Source organism: Rousettus aegyptiacus, unplaced genomic scaffold (assembly GCF_014176215.1).
Source record: "Rousettus aegyptiacus isolate mRouAeg1 unplaced genomic scaffold, mRouAeg1.p scaffold_m13_p_10, whole genome shotgun sequence".
NCBI classification, from domain to species: Eukaryota; Metazoa; Chordata; class Mammalia; order Chiroptera; family Pteropodidae; genus Rousettus; species Rousettus aegyptiacus.
In genome coordinates this window covers 80450407-80468226 of record NW_023416285.1, presented here as the reverse complement: position 1 = coordinate 80468226, position 17820 = coordinate 80450407, and the positions used below count along the sequence as shown (strand labels likewise).

The window sequence follows — 17820 nt, the reverse complement described above, 5'->3', positions numbered from 1 at the left end:
GGTTGGTAATGATTTCAGAGAATCTTTGTGTTTTTAAAGGATGTGAATTCAGTCACTACATTCTAGGTATTCTAAACCATACTGGTCCATTTTAAGTATTATTTTAAATATTATTTAGTTAACTTTACTGTTTAAAAATAATAAAACCCTATTTCTGTTAATATGTGATATTCACAGTAGTCCTTCACTCCTCTTTCAAGAACTCCTTTCTCCCTGTAGGAAATAGATAAGTATTGAAATATAATTCCATTACATTCCCTGTGGGGTAACTTCCAGTTTAAGAGGCAAAACGCCTAGTGTTTGAAAACACGGACTTGAGCCAGACTGGCTTCATGGCAAATTACTCAGTCTCTCTGGGCCCCAGTTGTTTCACCTGTAAAACGGGGACATTTTACAGGTGAAATAACTTTCACCTGTAATACTTGTTTCACAGGTTGTTGTGAAGATTGAGATAAACAGGCGAGTTCTATATTAAGATCCTGACTCATGATGCATGTTACTTCTCTTTAGCTATTAACTTTTTTGTGTATATGGTATATGATTATTATTCTTGCTGCTCAAAATTCAGTTTAGAGTATGCAATGGTTTTCAAAATAGTTTCCCATATAAATTTTAGGGTAGAAACTGGAATGAGCTCTGCTTCAGATATTTTGGGAAGCTCATAATAGAATTGTTGTAAAGCAAGTAAGTTCTGTGCATATCCAACATCTGAAACCAACAGAAGGTAGCAATATTCTTTTATACAGTGTTTTAATTTAACAGCCATTTCTCATTTGTTGTTTAATTTGAATTATTCTATTGGGCTAGATATCTGTATAAAGAAAAAGTTTTAAAAAGTATAAATAAGAGTTTCTAAATGGGATGATTTTTTTCTGTTTATTATTTGGACATTTTCTCTTTTAGAAGTGTTAAGTCTAAAATGGTCATATAAGTACATGAAATATGTATATGTGTTAGCATTTTTTTTTTGGTAATTTACAAGACAACTTTGACACCGTAGGTCTGTTTCACTTTTCGGAATGAAATTTAATTGTGATAAATTTTAATCTACAACAGTCTTTTAATACAAAGTTTTAATTTTAGTTAACTGAGTATGGACTACAAACTAATGTTTTCTCATAAGTTTATTTTATCATATTCCAAAATTTTAAAAGGTAGTTTTTATTACATCTTAGGGATAATCACTAATTTCTTGTCATTGCCATTTCTTAAACTAATAGCAACAGTAAGATAAGGAAAAATTTTTCTCAAAGTTTTTCTTTTCTAACTATTAATAGATTTCTATTAGCTTTCACCTACAATGAGTTTTATTCAGTGTGTTAAAGTAATTTTGATATGAACCTACCTAGGTTAGATTGATTTCAGTTACATATCATTCTAGATTTTATAGCCCACAGTTATAATTCCTGGAGTTATTACCCATCTTTAGGAATTGGGCAGTGTATAATCTGTCTCATTCACAAACCTTTAATGATCATAAGAGAGAATAAAGGCCGTTGAAATAGGACTTTCTTCCTGCTGTCATTTCCTACTTCCCTTTTCCTTTTGCTTTAAGACTATAGATGAGAACAGAATTCAATTATTTCAAGTTCTCAGAAATTCCTTGGCTTTAAAATTACAGTTTTACTTTGTTTCTTACAGCCTGCTGTTTCCGTAATAGGGAACAGCTACATTTGCATGTGTAATTTAAGCCAACCCAGTGAACATCTGCAGCAAACTCAGCAGAAAGAGCAGTCAAGCCATGGCAGCTGGTCAAGGTAGCAACTCTCCACTTTCAGAGTTTGGAATTCAGTTGGTGAATGCTGTCATTGTGTTTCTATTCGGTTCCTTCAGGAAATATTGTAGGTGTGGCACATTCAAAATACTGGAGAAATGAAGAAAGCATTTCTCCCTGAGATGATCAGAAAAGGCTTCATTGAATAGAGTAGGGTAGGTCTTAGACGGGGTGTTAGGTAGACAGAGGACGAGGCACAGGGATTATCATCTGGGAAAATAGGACAGTATTACTGAGTCAAGAGAGCTGGCGGTTCAGACGGACGAGGACACAGTAAAGGCAAGGTTGTAAAGAGCTGTGACAAGATGGTGAAGAACTGCCAGTGGCAAGTTAGGGAGGTTGAGAATATTTTCAGTGGTAAACTATTGAAGGTGTTTGTGTAAGAGAATAGTGACAAGCAGTGCTTTTAGGTGATTAACCTACTGATACCAAGCAGTTATAGACCATTGCTCGTTTTTTTTTTCTTCCAGAATTGAGTACATAGGGCTCATCAAATTAGATAAAATTTGGCCGTTAAATTTTCCATAAAGGTCCAGAAGCTGACTCTCATATACCTCAGAAGACTCTTAATATTTAATAAGGAAGTAAAGTTTAAGTAGTTTAAAGCTATCATCAGGAAATATGACATATAATTTTATGTAAAGTGTTGTTAATGAGAAATTTTGTGTAATATATACTTGAAGAGGAATGAAAACATTACCAGAAATCACTTTTCACCGTGGGATAATGTTGGGAAATTTATATTTGAAAGGCTTATTTTGGTTTCCATGCTGAGTTCAATTATTTGTGGAGACATATTCCAAAAAATACAAACATTACTGCGTTCTTCTGTAGTTTCCATGGAGCAACTCCCAGAAAATGTCTATTTTAGATAGAATCTTTAATCTGAAGTATCTATAATACTGAACATATAAAATTACAAGTTATTAAAAAATATACTATTCGTATTTTAAATGTGATTTCTCTGTTATCTGTGCGTATGTATATCCACCCACCTTTAGAACTCAGTGGAGTAAAAAGCTAGATTAAAGGCATTATTCACTTTTTCTGTCTATTCTTAGATGAATACTTTTAAACATTTTTTTCAGGACACAGTTTCTAAGCTCTTAGAATGTGGTGCTGAGATGTTTTAAAGAGAGCATTAGAAAGAGAACTTGAGGAAATAAATATACTATGAAGAATACATACTATTACCTAATTTGTAATACTATTAGTAATTAGTAATATCTAATTTGGAACAGGACAAGTCTAAATGAACAATATAAATTATAGAACATTTTTTTCTGGGTTCATTGTAAAATTTGGCACATGAAATACTATAATGGGTGTTGTAAAATAAAACAACAAATTAATGAAAAGATTACCAATTAGGTCTATATTTACATTCTGCATTATCAAAATTCTTGGTTTCTCTCCTCTATGTCCCCATTTAAACCATCAATTTTCCAAGGAGTAGGACTCAAGAAAGTAGGTTTTAAATGTTAATAGTAGGTTTTAATATTAAATTGTGTTTGTTCATTGTAATTCTTAAGATACCTTGGAACTGTCAAGAGCCTTAAGGTCATTCTAAATAGCAAAACATTTTCATGCAGGCATACAAAATAGATACCGATTAAAGGTTTTAATTAGTTGAAAAGCACAGGATTTTTTCTGTAACTTCCAAAAGATATTCTGTTTATAACGCTACTGACATTAAGTATCATATTAGAGAAGTTTAACATTTTTAAACTTCTCTAATATGATACTTAATCCAAAAATATTGTTGCAGTGGAGTCATTCATTCAGTAAACTTCTACCCATGCTTGCTATATGGATCAAATACCGTAAATCAAGACACATGACTTACTAAGAAATAGGAAAGTTTTGAATTTCTGGAAAACTGATTTTTATTCTTAAATAGAGAGGTATAAGGGTAACAGTTCTGCCTAAGACAAAAGTAATTAAAACAGAATTTTAGACTTGGTGTAAAGTAGACCAGTCAATGAAACAGTCCAGAAATATGCTCAGGATATATGTAGGAACTTAGTAATATGCTAAAGGGCAGCATTTCAAATCAATAGGAAGATGGATTATTCAATAAGTTGTGTTTGAACAACTGGTAGCTATTGGAAAAATGTAGTTTGATGTCATTGTCATTCTTACACCTAAATAAATTCCAGGTAGGTCAGAATTTACATGTGGAGGGGAAAAAGTGAAATCGTAAACGAAATCATGGATGAGTATTATAAACTTGGAGCAGGGAAGCATGTACTTTAAAGTACGCTATGCATTTATAAAAGAATACAGTTGGCCCTTGAATATCATGGGTTTGAACTTCATGGGTCCACTTATATATGGATTTTTTTTTTTTCAATTGACTGGTGCAGTTCAAACAGTATTATTCAAAGGTCATTGCCATTGGGAGTTGGGAATCTGTGAATGTGAAGGGCAGACTTTAGTTATAAATGGAGTTTTGACAATGTGGGTTGGCGCCTCTACCCCAGTGTTGATCAAGGGTCAACTGCCTATTGATAAATTTGACTACTTTAAAATGAAAAGCTATGCCACAAAAAAATTTTTTTCTTATACTAATGAAAAAGGGCTAATTTTTCTAATAATGAGCTCTGCAAATCTATAATAGGCAAAAACAAAGGCAAAGATAGATCACTGAAGCAATTAAAATGGACAAAGAAACAGTAAAGATCACCAAACTTACTAATAATATATACACTTTATTGTGGAAAATTTTGAACACAGGTACAAGTTAGCTGAAAATTACAATGAATTTGCATAAATTTTTTTCAACACGTACTGACAAATTGTCTTTAATTTATAACCCTATTTCCTTACCCCTTTTGTATTATTTTAAGCAAATTCCAATCATACTATTTCATCTGTAAATATGTCACTATCTCCAAAGATAGACTTTTTTGTAACATAATCACAAATTGTTATCAAAACTAAATGGAACAAACAAAAACAATAATTCTTTAATATCATATTTAGTTAGTGTTCAAGTTTCCAGGTGTCTTATGGATATCACAATTATTTTTCCCCCAACTACAGTTGTTGGAATCAGGATCCAGTTACTCTCTGCATATTGTGATTTTTTGATATGTTTCTGAAGTCTCTTAAATCTTGAGGTTTCTGCTTTTCCCTTGCAATTTATTGAAGATAATGGAATTATCTTAAGGAAAATTCCAGTATCAATTCTTAAGAATCCCACAATTGTCTTAAGGAATTTCGCATATCATGGATTGTGCGGATTATGTCAACACCTACGATTTTGTGCCTTAGAGTCAGCATTACTTAATGACTTACAAATATTTTTATCAGTTTTAGAAAACTTCTGACTATATTCTTTTATGTATTTTCTATCCTTTCTGTTTTTCATGATGTTGATTTCTCTCCTACAATACCTAGTTGTCGTTGTTTTGTATGTTGACGTAGTATGTGAGAAATAGAGATTATTTCATGGAAGGTGATATGAATCTTCCTTCAGTTGATTAGTTTTGTTTCAGAAAGGCAGTAGGGGTGCTTGCGACCCAGGATCACTTTAATTGGGAACGGGCTTGAGATTTTAAAGTTGGATTCAATTCCAGATTCTAGTTCATCTTTACTCAGAACACAGCCCAGTCCAAAGCCAGGAGTGTTTACCAGGACCCCTTCTTGATAGGCCCTAAACTCCAGTTTTTGGTTTCCTTTCCCTGTGAGTCTTGAAAGCTCTACTTAGCTCTGAATTTCTGAATTGCCTCATCAGCAAATGGACTGTGGGAAAGACAGCCTCAAATGCTAGGCACACCTGTGTAAGTTTATTTGTCCACAGTCCTGTAAGTTTTACTGCCTTGTTAGCGTTTGGCCTTTTGTTTTGCCCAGCTTTTCTAGTTGTTTTCAGTGAGAGAGTTGATTATATTACCTAGTCTGCCATTACTGGAAATCATTGAGATCTTTGTGATTCTGCTTCTGATCGTGTGTGTGTGTGTGTGTGTGTGTGTGTGTGTGTGTGTGTGTGTGTGTGTGATAGAAATGATGTATACCGTTCATTTAGTTTGCTTTCTTATAGCGAACTTTCAAATGCTGTCTCACTTGCCAAATATGTGTTGACTTGGGCTTTGGGTAACAGTGCAGATACGTGGCTGGAATGAGTGTCTAGTTCAACACTTAAGGAAACGGGGTACTGCAAATGTTGTTTTGTGCTCTGCTTCAGATACCAGAATTACCAGCTTTTATTTCTGTTCTCTGATTTTCTCATAGACGATTTCGTACATGCCAATTCAAAGTTTATATTTATGCCATGTGTGAATGAGTGCAAGATGCCCAAATAAGAATGGGGAAAATATTTTCTTTTTTTAACCATACTGAGATACCTCAAATAACTATGAAATGCAATTTTCCAAAATATTTAACTGGGCTGAGACCAAGAAAGAAGCATTTTGTGCCAAAACGCTTCTTGAATATTTTATAATTTATAGGAAAGGGTATATAGGTCTACAGCCATGCCACCCTGAACGTGCCCGATCCCATGTGATCTTGGAAGCTAAGCAGAGTCGGGCCTGGTTAGTACTTGGATAGGAGACCACCTAGGAAGACCAGGTGCTGTAGGCGTTCAAAAAAAAAGAAAAAAGAAAAGAAAAGGTGTAGAAATTCTCTTTTAAACTTTAAACCTATGTTATCAGGATGCATTCATGAACAAAATTTTAGTGCATTTTTACATCAGTGAAATAATGTAGGTGTTTCCCTATTATGAGTCAGTTATTTCTCTAATGTTTCACTATTTCATATTTGTTTTTCAACTGTGTTATCAGCATTTGTTTTAGGTTAGAGAAGAATAGCTGTCATTATTTTCAGCTTTCAACTTGTATTTATAATTTGCTACATATATTCCAGCATTACTATATTGCAAAAGAGACTTTAATTCATCTTTAAATATTTAATAAAATCATTTTTGTAAACCAAAATTATTCGATGTTTTTATCTTAATTACTCTGAACAAAGTACTTCAAATTTCTGATGTTTTAGGATAAAAGTTGTGTTAAGTAATATTGAATCAAAATATGGTTCAAGTTCTTTAAGTTTCTTTATTCTAAAGCCCTGTGTAGTTCCCATTTTCTAAGCAATATTAGCTATATTTGATCTAGATGAAGAAAAATTTCACTATGATCATGTACATGTCAGTATGTACAGTACCATCCTGGAATAAATTTTATTCTTAGATTAATAAAGTATGTGCAGCATGATTTAGGAGAAAATATTTTAGGGCATTAAATTTAGTTATATGTTACAGTCTTTTAAATTTTGTGCAACTAAAATCTGTTTTGCCTTAAAAAAAAATTCATCACACTGGGAAATGTAGAGTGCCTATTTTCCAAAAGCATACCCAATCACATATTAAGAAGAATTTTGAAATACCAGTTTAGCCTTTCAGTTTAATGACAGTTATCATCTAATTCTCTTATCTATACTTAAAAGCCTGAAGAACACTCTAATATTTGATTTGGCTACATGTTTCTTATAGTACCTCCTTGGTTCAAATGCATTTCTTTTCTCTGATATGGAATAAACTATAAAGAACTGAACACAGTGCCTGGCACATATTTGGTAATTATTCTCCATTTAAGGTATTTATTATTGATAGGAATGTAGTTGTTACCATTCTTTATTCTTGTTTTTGATATGCTTTTTCTTCTTAAAGAAGTCTCTCTAACATTTTCTGTAATACTGGCTTGGTGGTGATAAATTCCTTTAGCTTATTTTTGTCTGGGAAGCTCTTTATCTGTCCTTCAACTCTAAATGATAGCTTTGGTGGTTAAATTATTCTTGGTTGTAAATCCTGGGTCCTCATCCTGTCGAATATTTTTTGCCAAGCCTTTCTGTCCTGCATATTTTCTTTTGAGAAATCAGCTGCCATTCTTATGGGTTTTCCCTTGTATGTAACTATCAATTTTTCTCTTGCTGCTTTTGATATTCTTTCTTTGTATTTAACCTTTGGCATTTTAATCATGACGTGTCTTGGTGTGAGCCTCTTTGGATCCCTGAATTTTGGAATTCTCTTGCTTCCTGGGGTTTATGTCCATTTCCTTCACCAGGTTAGGGAAGTTTTCTATCATTATTTCTTCAAACACCTGTTCAAAATCTTGATTTTCTTCAGTTATACTGATCAGACAAATATTTGGAGCCTTAATAGTGTCCCATATCCTCCTTAAATTATTTTTATAGTTTTGGCATCTTTTTCTTGCCATTCTGATTGAGTGTCCTGATTGGCTTTCCCATCCTCTAGATAAAGCATTTGATCCTCTTCTTTATTCACTTTGTTTATTTCTTTGTTTATTCCATTTAATATACTTCTCATCTCAGATAATCTGTTCTTCATTTCAGACTGGTTCCCTTTTAGAATTTCTGTTATAATTTTTACATTTTTTTTTCTCTTTGTTGAAGTTTTCTACACTTCCCAAAAGTTCATTGAGGATCTTTATAACCAGTGTTTTGAACTCCGCATCTGCTGGATTACTTGCCTCCATTATATCTGGACCTTTGTTCTATTCTGTCATATGATTTCTGCTTCTTTGTCTTCCCATTTTGACTGCATTTCCGTGTCTGTTTCTATGTACTAAGCAAAGCTCCTAAGTCTCTCAGTCTTATAGTATGGATTTGTGAAGTAGGTGTGTAGTGGCACAGTCCTGAGAGGGTTTCAGCTGCAGCCCAAATTTAGCCCAAGCCTCTACCCCTCCGGGGCCACCTGTTAAGATTCAGCAAGGAATCCACAGATGCTGTGCTTATAGTTTCCTCAAAAGGCCACACCAGAAACTGAGGCCAGCTGCCTCAGGCGCTGCTCAGCAAGGAGCACCTGACTCGCTGAGGATACAACTGGATGTGGCTTGGGTGGAGCCACGAGTTGAGGGAGGTGGGATTTTGGGGAATCCTCTGGGCAGAGTGACCTCTGTTATCCAGTTTGATGACCTCATGACTATGGCTTCTCTGTGTCCCACGCACTGGTAGTGGCAGAGGGCTCAACAGGGAACAATGGATACTGCCGATACTTCTGTACTTAGCGAATCTCACCTCGGCCCTCACTCTGACAATGTCTCCCTATAAGTCCCTGGTGGCCCCTGCACAAGCTGAATTAGCACTGGTGCTCAGAGCAAGCAGGTTCATCACCGCGAAAATCTGCTCGGGGACACAGCCTCTTTAAGAGGCATCTGCTGCTACCGCAGCCTCCATCTCACTCAGCCGCTCAGGACAGCAGCCCCGCATCCTCGCCCGGTCCTACCTTCTGCCGTTGCAGGGTGTTTTTCTTGGATTTCTCCCTAGTTGAATGGCTTGTTCCTCTACATCCCAGGCTATTTTTCCTTGCTGCTGCTCCTTGTTTCTGTCACAACTTTGATTTGGTCACCTGAGGGATGAACAGAGCCTCTATCATCTATGCCATTTTTTTAAATACCCTATTGTTCCTTTCTTTGAAGGGTCGTTTTGCCAGATACAGTATTCTGGTTTTACAAGTTTTTTTTTTTTTCTTTCAGCACTTTAAATATATCAGCTGCTTTTGGCTTTCAAGGTTTCTAATAAATTATCTGTTAATCCTATTGAGGATCCCTTATACACAATAAATTACTTTTCCTTGGAGCTTCTGAGACTTTCTCTTTGGCTTTGATAGCTTAATTACAACATGTCTTGGTGTGAATCTTTGAGTTTTCCTATCCAGAGTTCATTGAGCTTCTCGGATGTGTAGAGTCATATCTTTTACCAAATTCGGGGAATTTTTAGCCATTAGTTCTTCAAACATTCTTCACCCTTTTCTTTCTTCTCTCCTTAGATTTTCATTATGTATACATCAGCAAGCTTGATCAGGTTCCACAAATCTGTCAGGTTCTTTACTTTTTTATTTTAGTTGAGGTATAATTGACATAACAGTGTGCAAGTTTAGGCATATTGATTTGGTACATTTATATTATGATTGCCATTGCAGCATTAGCTAACTTCTCTCATGTTGTCTAATTATTTTTTCTATGGTGGGAATAATTAATATCTAGTCTCTTAGCAAGTTTAATTCTTATAATATACTTTTGTTATTTATAGTTACTACACTGTATATTAGATCTCCAGGACTTATTTATCTATGCATTGCAAGTTTGTACCCTTAACCAACATCTCTCCCATACCCCTTCTCCAGCTCCTGGTAAACACTTTTACACTCTCTGATTTTGAGTTCAATTTTTTTATATTCCATGTATAAAAAATATACAATATTTGTCTTTCTCTGACATTTCACTTAGCATAATATCTTCAAGGTTCATGTATAGTGGAGGACACCCTGCTTATTTAATGGTGGATATTGTTTTAATTTTGCCAGTATAGATTGCAGTTAGGATGAATGTGACACCAGAAAAAAAATGCTTCACACATAAAGTAATAATAGTTGGTTTTGAAATGCATCAATAAACTGTAATACATTTTTGACATAATATTCATTTTGATGTGTATTTCCTGGCATAAATATTCATTTATAAAGAGTTTTATAGGTGTGATTAAGAAAACAATTTACGTAATTAGTCTTGGATAAGAAAGTTTTAGAAATTAATAGTAATATTTACTAATTTAATAATAATATTTACTGTGTGGATGAAACATAGATGAGGCCTTATTTTGTGAGTTGGGGGGAAGTGGCTTATGTCTCTTTTAGATGCTATTACCTCAATTTACTCTTGATATTTTAAGATCCTGTTACATTGTAAAAAATACAAAATGCTATCAAATGATAATTAGTACTTATACAACCTCTTTGTTCTTTCTGTCTGAAAATATCTTCTGATTCCTCTTCAAGCTTATTTCTATGTTTTAGCCAAGTGATTTTTCTTAAAGTCTAAACTAAAAATGGAAAGTTGGCCTGATTTATTTACCTACCTATACATCTAGAATTTGATTCCTTCATTTCCCTCATTTTCCACCTCCAGTCCATCCGCATGTTGTGTGGACTGCTCTGCAGAACATAGCCCCGATGTGTCTGCTTCCATCATCTCCTTACTGTTCTCCTCATTTCCAATACTAATTTCTCTCTTTACATTTACACAGAATAGTTAGTATATTGGTCTGCTAGGGCTGTGATAATAAAGTACCATAGACCAGGCAGCTTAGACAACAGAAATATATTTTCATACAGCTCCAAAGTCCAGGAGCAAGATGCCATCGGGGCGGGCTTCTGGGGAGAGCTCTCTTTCCGGCTTGTGAATGGCTTCCCTCTCACTGTGTCCTCACACTGGGGAGAGGAAGACATCTCTGTTGTTTCCTCCTCTTCTTATAAGGACAACATTCCTATTAGATTAGGGCCCCATCCTATTAACCTCATTTAACCTTCATTACCTTCCTAAAGGCTCTATCTCCAAAGACAGTCACCTTGAGGTTAGGGTTTCAATATATGAATTTGAGGGGGATACAGTTCAGTCCATAACAGTTAGAAGAATCTTTAAAAAGTTAAAATCAGATCATGTTTATTTCCTTGTTTCTAACTCCCCAATTGCTTTCCATCACCCTGAAAATGAAATCCAAATTCTTTACCTTGACTTACAAAGCTGTATGTAATCAGGACTACCCATCGTTCTCAGGGCCATGTTGTACAACTCCGGGAGTCATTGCTTCCATCTAAAAGAATTATTTATAAGCAGACCTTCATCTGTACCACTTTCACTAAGTCTTGATATATTGTCAGGAAAGTAATATGTTTGCTCATCTTCAGAGGCTGATGGACCCTCCTTACCCAATATTTGGTTCAAATGTCCGGATTGATGATGCCACTCAAACATTCCAAGAGGATATGACGAGGTATATTACTCACTTACTTGTGGTCTTTGGGGAGAGGAAAGCAGGCCTCCCAAGCAGGCCTTAAATGACAAGAGAGCAAGGAAAGGGGACTGGCCTGAGTCTGGTGGTTCAGTGGGGCTGGAGTAGCTATGATAGGACCCTGCCTGGTTTGACTTTCAAAGGAGGGGAGTACACAGCATTTCTTTTCTTTCTTTCTTTCTTTCTTTTTTTTTTTTTTTTTAATTTTATTAATCCTTTTTTTTTCTTCGCCTATAGCACCTAGTATTCCTAGGTGGTCTCCCACCCAAGTACTAACCAGGCCTGACCCTACTTAGCTTCCGAGATTAGGTGAGATTGGTCAAATTAGGGAGGCATGGCCATAGATCCAGCTTTTCTTATCAGCTTGTCCAGATGTGAGCACAAGGTAAAGATGTTCTCTGCAATTGAAAAAGGCAAAAACAGAGTTAGATTTCTTAATACACTCAGATTTATTCTTCACGTGCTCTTGACTCTTTAGCCCGTTGCTCTTCCATTTAATTTAAGGATCAGCATATCAAGTTTTATAAAAATCACTGTAAGGGTTTATATAAGAATTGCATTGACTGTGGGGTAGGAGAATCTTTGACATCTTTAGGATGTAGGGTCTTTCAGTCTATTGAGTTGTTTCCAAAGACAGTGCGTATCTATTTACATTTTTTAAATTTTTCCATAAAAATAATTTTCTCCAATCTTTTTATAAAGTTTAGTAATAGCTATGTTACATTTCTGGTCACCTTTATAAAATTGTTACTAGAAATTACATTTCTAATTGAATCTTAACTTTAACATATTGATCTTGTATTCAGTGACCTTGTTAAATTTTCTCATCTTATGTATAGATTCATTTGTGTTTCCTTTATAAAGAATAATAGCATCTGCAAATAAGGACAGTTTTTGTTTCTCTCTGCCCAGTGCTTATACTACCAGTTTCTGTTTCCGGTCTTGCTGCACTAGCCAAGCCTGTCGGTCAGTACTCCATTGAATAGATGCTAGAGGGCATCCTGGTCTTGTTTGTGATCTTAACATGAATGTATTTCACTATTGCATTTGCTTTAGGTGTTTTATGAATGCTCCATCAGGTTAAGGAAGTTCCCTTGTATGCCTACTTTGCTAAGAATTTTTATCAATAATAGATATGAAGTTACCAAAACTCTTTTTTTTGCATGTTAGTACGCCTTGTGCTTTTTGTTGAAAACCAGGCTTGATGTGCTGGATAAAAGGAACTCTGGTAAATAGGGTTTTAATCGTATAGTGGTAAAATGTGGGAGAATGGAGAGCGTCCTATAGTCCTACGATTAGGTCTCAGTCTTACTTAGTAAGCTTTGAACTTCATAATAATCCTCAAATACCCCTCCCCAACTCCCTCTGCACCCCCTCAGGTGGGACAGGATGGCTAGAGAAGGCTGGAGTTGTGTTTTCCCCTTCCCCTATGTGGAAGGCTGGAGGGGGCTAGATCTGGATATTTTACTTTTCTTCCCTGATGGCTGGAGCTGGATGGAGCTGGTTATTTCCCTTCCCCCAGCTTAGTCAGGCTTAGATACAACTCCCAATAGATTAGGCTTTGGTAAACTAGTTTCTCTTGAGGGCAGGCCTTGTTAGGAAGGACAGAATGCTCTGGTATATTTCAAAATGTTGACTTTTCTCCTCTCCCTCCAGAATCAGCAGGGGTTTTTCTCTTTTGGAAGTTAAAATCACAAAAGTCCTCCTCATAGAGTTTGTAACTCTCAGACTTGTCCATACTGGACCACTAGCGTGTCATCAATTACAGTTTAGAATTTTTCTACTCTGGTTAGTACCATGGATGTTTCTGTTCCAGTGAGTTGTAATTCTCTGTATTTACCTATCTTTCTCTCCAACTGGGGAGTTGGGCTGGGGGAAGCAGTTTGTATGTGACCTCAATTCTCTGACAAATGTAAGAACAGTTGATTTTTCAATTTGTTCAGCTTTTTACTTGTTATTAGCTCTGAGAGATGACTTCTAAGCTCCTAATATGTCAGACTAAAAAACAGAAGCTGTTTATGTACTTTAATATTATTTTTTAAAAAATTTGCTTAAACTTAGAATTATTATACAAAATCTATCTTTATCTAGTGACTTTCTTTTGTCCTTAACAATACTCCCTGTTCTACTGTATTTTGTCTGATGTTAACCTTAGACTTCATTTGAGTGGTATTTTACTGGTATCTCATTTTCCATTTAAAAAATTTCAGTATCCAATATTTTTAGTATTGCTGTGTCCCTGCGTTTTAAGTATGTTATCTATAAACAGCTATAGATTTTGTAATCTCATTTCTGTTTATTAACTTATGAGTTTAGTCCACGTAAGTTGATTGTGTTTAAACTTGTTTCTATTTATGTTTGAACTTGTTTCTATTCTTTGTTTTTGTATTTCTTTTTTTAAAATCAAATATTTGTTCTTTATTTTTTAAATTTAATTTACTTTTATCCACTCATATTTATACAGTATTTCTATTCTTTTAGTGGTTACCCTTATAGTTTTACCACATATATTTAACAAAGTAAACTATCCTAAACCACATAAAACACTTTAACTTTGTTTATTCTCCTGCAGCTTGTATTTCTCATTACCCAATATTTTAGTTCTGATGCTTGTTTGATTCTACAAATTAAACCTTATTTTATATAGATGGTATTTATATATAAAACATGTTTACTATTTTATTTGTTCTATATTCCTTCTTGCATTTCAGAAATGCTGTAATTTTCCATCTTTCATAGTGTAGATCTCTTGCTAGAATTCTATTTTTGACCACATGACAGTATCTCTCTTTTGCTTTAGTTCTGGAAGGACCATTTTGTTTATTTATGGAAGGCTATGGTTGTATTCTCAGCATTTTAAAAATCTTCCATTGCTAGTATCTGGTGTTGGTATTGAACAATTTATTGTTAGTCGTATTGCCAATCCTTCTGCGTGATGTTTTTACCTCTAGCTCCTCTCTCTTTTAATTTATTTTAGACATTTTGTAGTCTGTTAGAACAGGTTTATGCATGTATTTTTCTTAAAATTACCCATCTTAGAACATATTGTGTTTTTTGAATCTGTCGATTCATGTATTTTTATCAATTCTAAGAAAGTTTCAACAGCTAATAGCCAAAAACTCTCTTCTTGATATCCCTGTATGTCTCTCCTCACTTTGAAATTGATTAGATGTACAATGGACATCATCTTTTTTATTTTCCATATCTCTTAATTTCTGTGGCAGAACTAGCTATTAGTTCATATTCCCCATTTTCCTTGCTGTTAGTTTTGGACTGAGTTCTGGCCAGTGGAGTTCAGGTAGACATAAAGTAAGCCATTTCTGTGGATAAAAATTTCCCATATAAAAACATAAACAAATATAGGCAAATCAAATTCAATAATAAAAAGTAAAATATATTATGACTAAGTTATATTTATAACAGAAATGCAAAGTTGGTTTTACAATTTAAAATCAGAGTAAGGAAGAAAAAAATGTATGATCATCTCAATAGACATAACAAATTACTGCTAACATCATACTTAATAGTGAAATATTGAGTGTTTTCTTCCAAAATATAGAGTACAGCAAGAATGTATACTGTTAACACTTTCATACACCATTACTCTGAAATGCCCATCCAGTGTAATTAAGCAAGAAAATAGAAGGTTGAAAATCATGGGAAAAAACTAGTTAAAGAAGTAGAATCCTGATAAGCTGCCCAAATTCGAGAAGAATTTTTATCAACAGCACCCTGATTTGCCTAGTTACACAGTATCATAGTTGGAGGCTTACAGAAGAAGTAGGAATATCACAGATAGATGTCTCAATAATCAGTTGCGTTTCTATACAGTAAAAATGAACAATATGAAAAGGAAATTAAGAAAAGATTCTATTCGTAATAGTATCAAAAAGAATAAAATACTTTGCAGAAACACTGAACAAGGTGAAAGACTTGTATATTGAAATCTATAAAATGTTGCTGAAATAAAAATAAAAATAGATAGAAAAATATTCTGTGTTCATGTGTTAGAAGACTTAATATTGTTCATATATTAACAATATTGTTAATACAATTAATAATTAATATTGTTAATACTACCCAAAGCAATCTACAGCTTTAATGCAGTCCCTAGCAAAATCCCAATGGTGTTTTTTTTGCAAAAAATAAAAGATTTATTCCAAACTTTGTAGGGAATCTCAAGTGATCCTGAATATCTAAAACATCTCAGAAAAGAACAAAATTGGAGGACTCATGCATCCTGTTATCAAAAGTTATTACAAAGCTACAGTAATCAAAACAGTGACATCAACACAGACATTGACAGTAATGGAATAGAAGAGAGTCTGAAAATAAACCCTTACATATATGGCCAATTATTTTCGACAAGAATGCAATGAGGAAGGGAGAGGCTTTCTAACAAATGTTGGGAAAACTGTATATCCACATCCAAAAAAAATGAAGTTGCACCCTTACTTTACACCATGTACAAACATTAACTCAAAATGAATAAAAGACCTAAATGTAAGACTAAAATTATAAAACCGAGAAGAAAACATAGGACAGAAGCTTCATGACATTGGATTTGAGAATGATTTCTTAGAAATGACAATAAGATCATAGGTAAAAAGGGAAAAGATAGTTAAATAGGACTTCATAAGAATTAAAAAAAATCTTTTATGTATCTTAGAACAGTATCAATAGAATGAAAAGACAACCAACAGAATGGGAAAAAATTTGAAAACCATATATTTGATAAAGGATTAATAAACAGAATATATAAAGAACTCCTATAACTCAACAACAACAAAAGCACAGCCCAGTTAAAAAATGGGAAAGGATCTGAGTAGACATTTATGCATAGAGGATATAAATGGTCAATAGGCACATGATGCTCAACATCACTAGTCATTAGGGAAATGCAAATCAAACCACAATGAGATACTACTTTGAATTCATTGGGATGGCTATCATAATTTCTAAAATGGAAAATAACACAGATTGGCAAGGATGTGGAGACATTGTACAATGCTGGTGGGAATGTAAAATGGGACAGGACTATAGAAAACAGTTTAGTGGTTCCTCAAAAAGTAAACATCTTACCATATCATAAGCAAGTCTATTTCTTGATGTATACTCAAAAGAATTGAAAGCAAAGACTCAGATACTTCTATATCAATGTTATTCACAATAGCCCCAAAGTAGAAACAACCTAGGTGTCCATAAACAGTTGAATGGACAGATCAAACATGGTATATACATATAATGAAATTCAACCTTAAAAAGGAAGGAAGTTTGAAGTCATGCTAGGACATGAACCTTGAAAACATTATGTTAAGTGATATAAACCAGACACAAAAAGTTAAATGTTGTAAGATTCCACTTAGATGATATGCAAAGGGATAAAATTGAGAAGAGTCTTTTCAAAAAATGGAGCTTGAAAAATTAGATGTCCATATCAAAAAAAAAATTAGTCTTAGACCATAATTTATATCTCATGCAAAAATTAACTTGGATCATCAACCTAAATGTAAAATATAAAAGTATAAAACTTCTGGAAGAAAGCATATATGAAGTTCCACTAGAAATCATATGTGAAATTTATATGTACACATGGTTAATTTTAAGGAAATGGCTCATAAGATTTTTGGGGAAGCTTGTCAAGTCCAAAATCTGATGGGGAAGCCAGCAGACTGAAGGCTCAGGAAAGACAGTTCAAGTCTAAAGGCCATCTGCCGGAGAACCAGGAAGAGCTGATACTGTAGATGAAGTTGGAAGGCCATCTGCTGGCAGAATTCCCTCTTGCTCAGGGGAGGTCAGCCTTTTCTATTTAGGATCTTCATTCAGCTGGTTAGGTGAAGCTCAGCCACATGGTGGAGGGCAATCTGTTTTACTAAAAACTCACTGATTTAAATGTAAATTTCACCCCCCCCCCAAAAAAAAAACCCACCTTAACAGAAACATCCAGAACAATGTTAGACCAAATAGCAATGTGGCTCAGCCAAGTTGACACATAAAATTAACCTTCATACCTCTTGTGGCCTAAGCCTCTGTGGTCATTGAAGCAGAAGTTCAGGTCTCTAAGTCGCAGCAGAAGCATTCAGGATAAAAGCCTGTTTTATTATATTTTTGACTTCTGGAGTTTACTTTCATCCATGCCAGTTCAGCAATTCATTTAAACTGGTTCTCAAAATATTTTATTGAGACTTTTATTGTTTCGGTTGGGAGGGACTCTCAGGTTCTCCATCCTGTCTTAT

General features: G+C 34.3%; 1 pseudogene; it reads left to right on the top strand.

The window, feature by feature from the left end:
• The first annotated feature begins 6239 nt into the window (after nucleotides 1-6239).
• LOC118609077 lies at nucleotides 6240-6358 on the top strand (annotated as a pseudogene).
• The last annotated feature ends 11462 nt before the right edge of the window (nucleotides 6359-17820 follow it).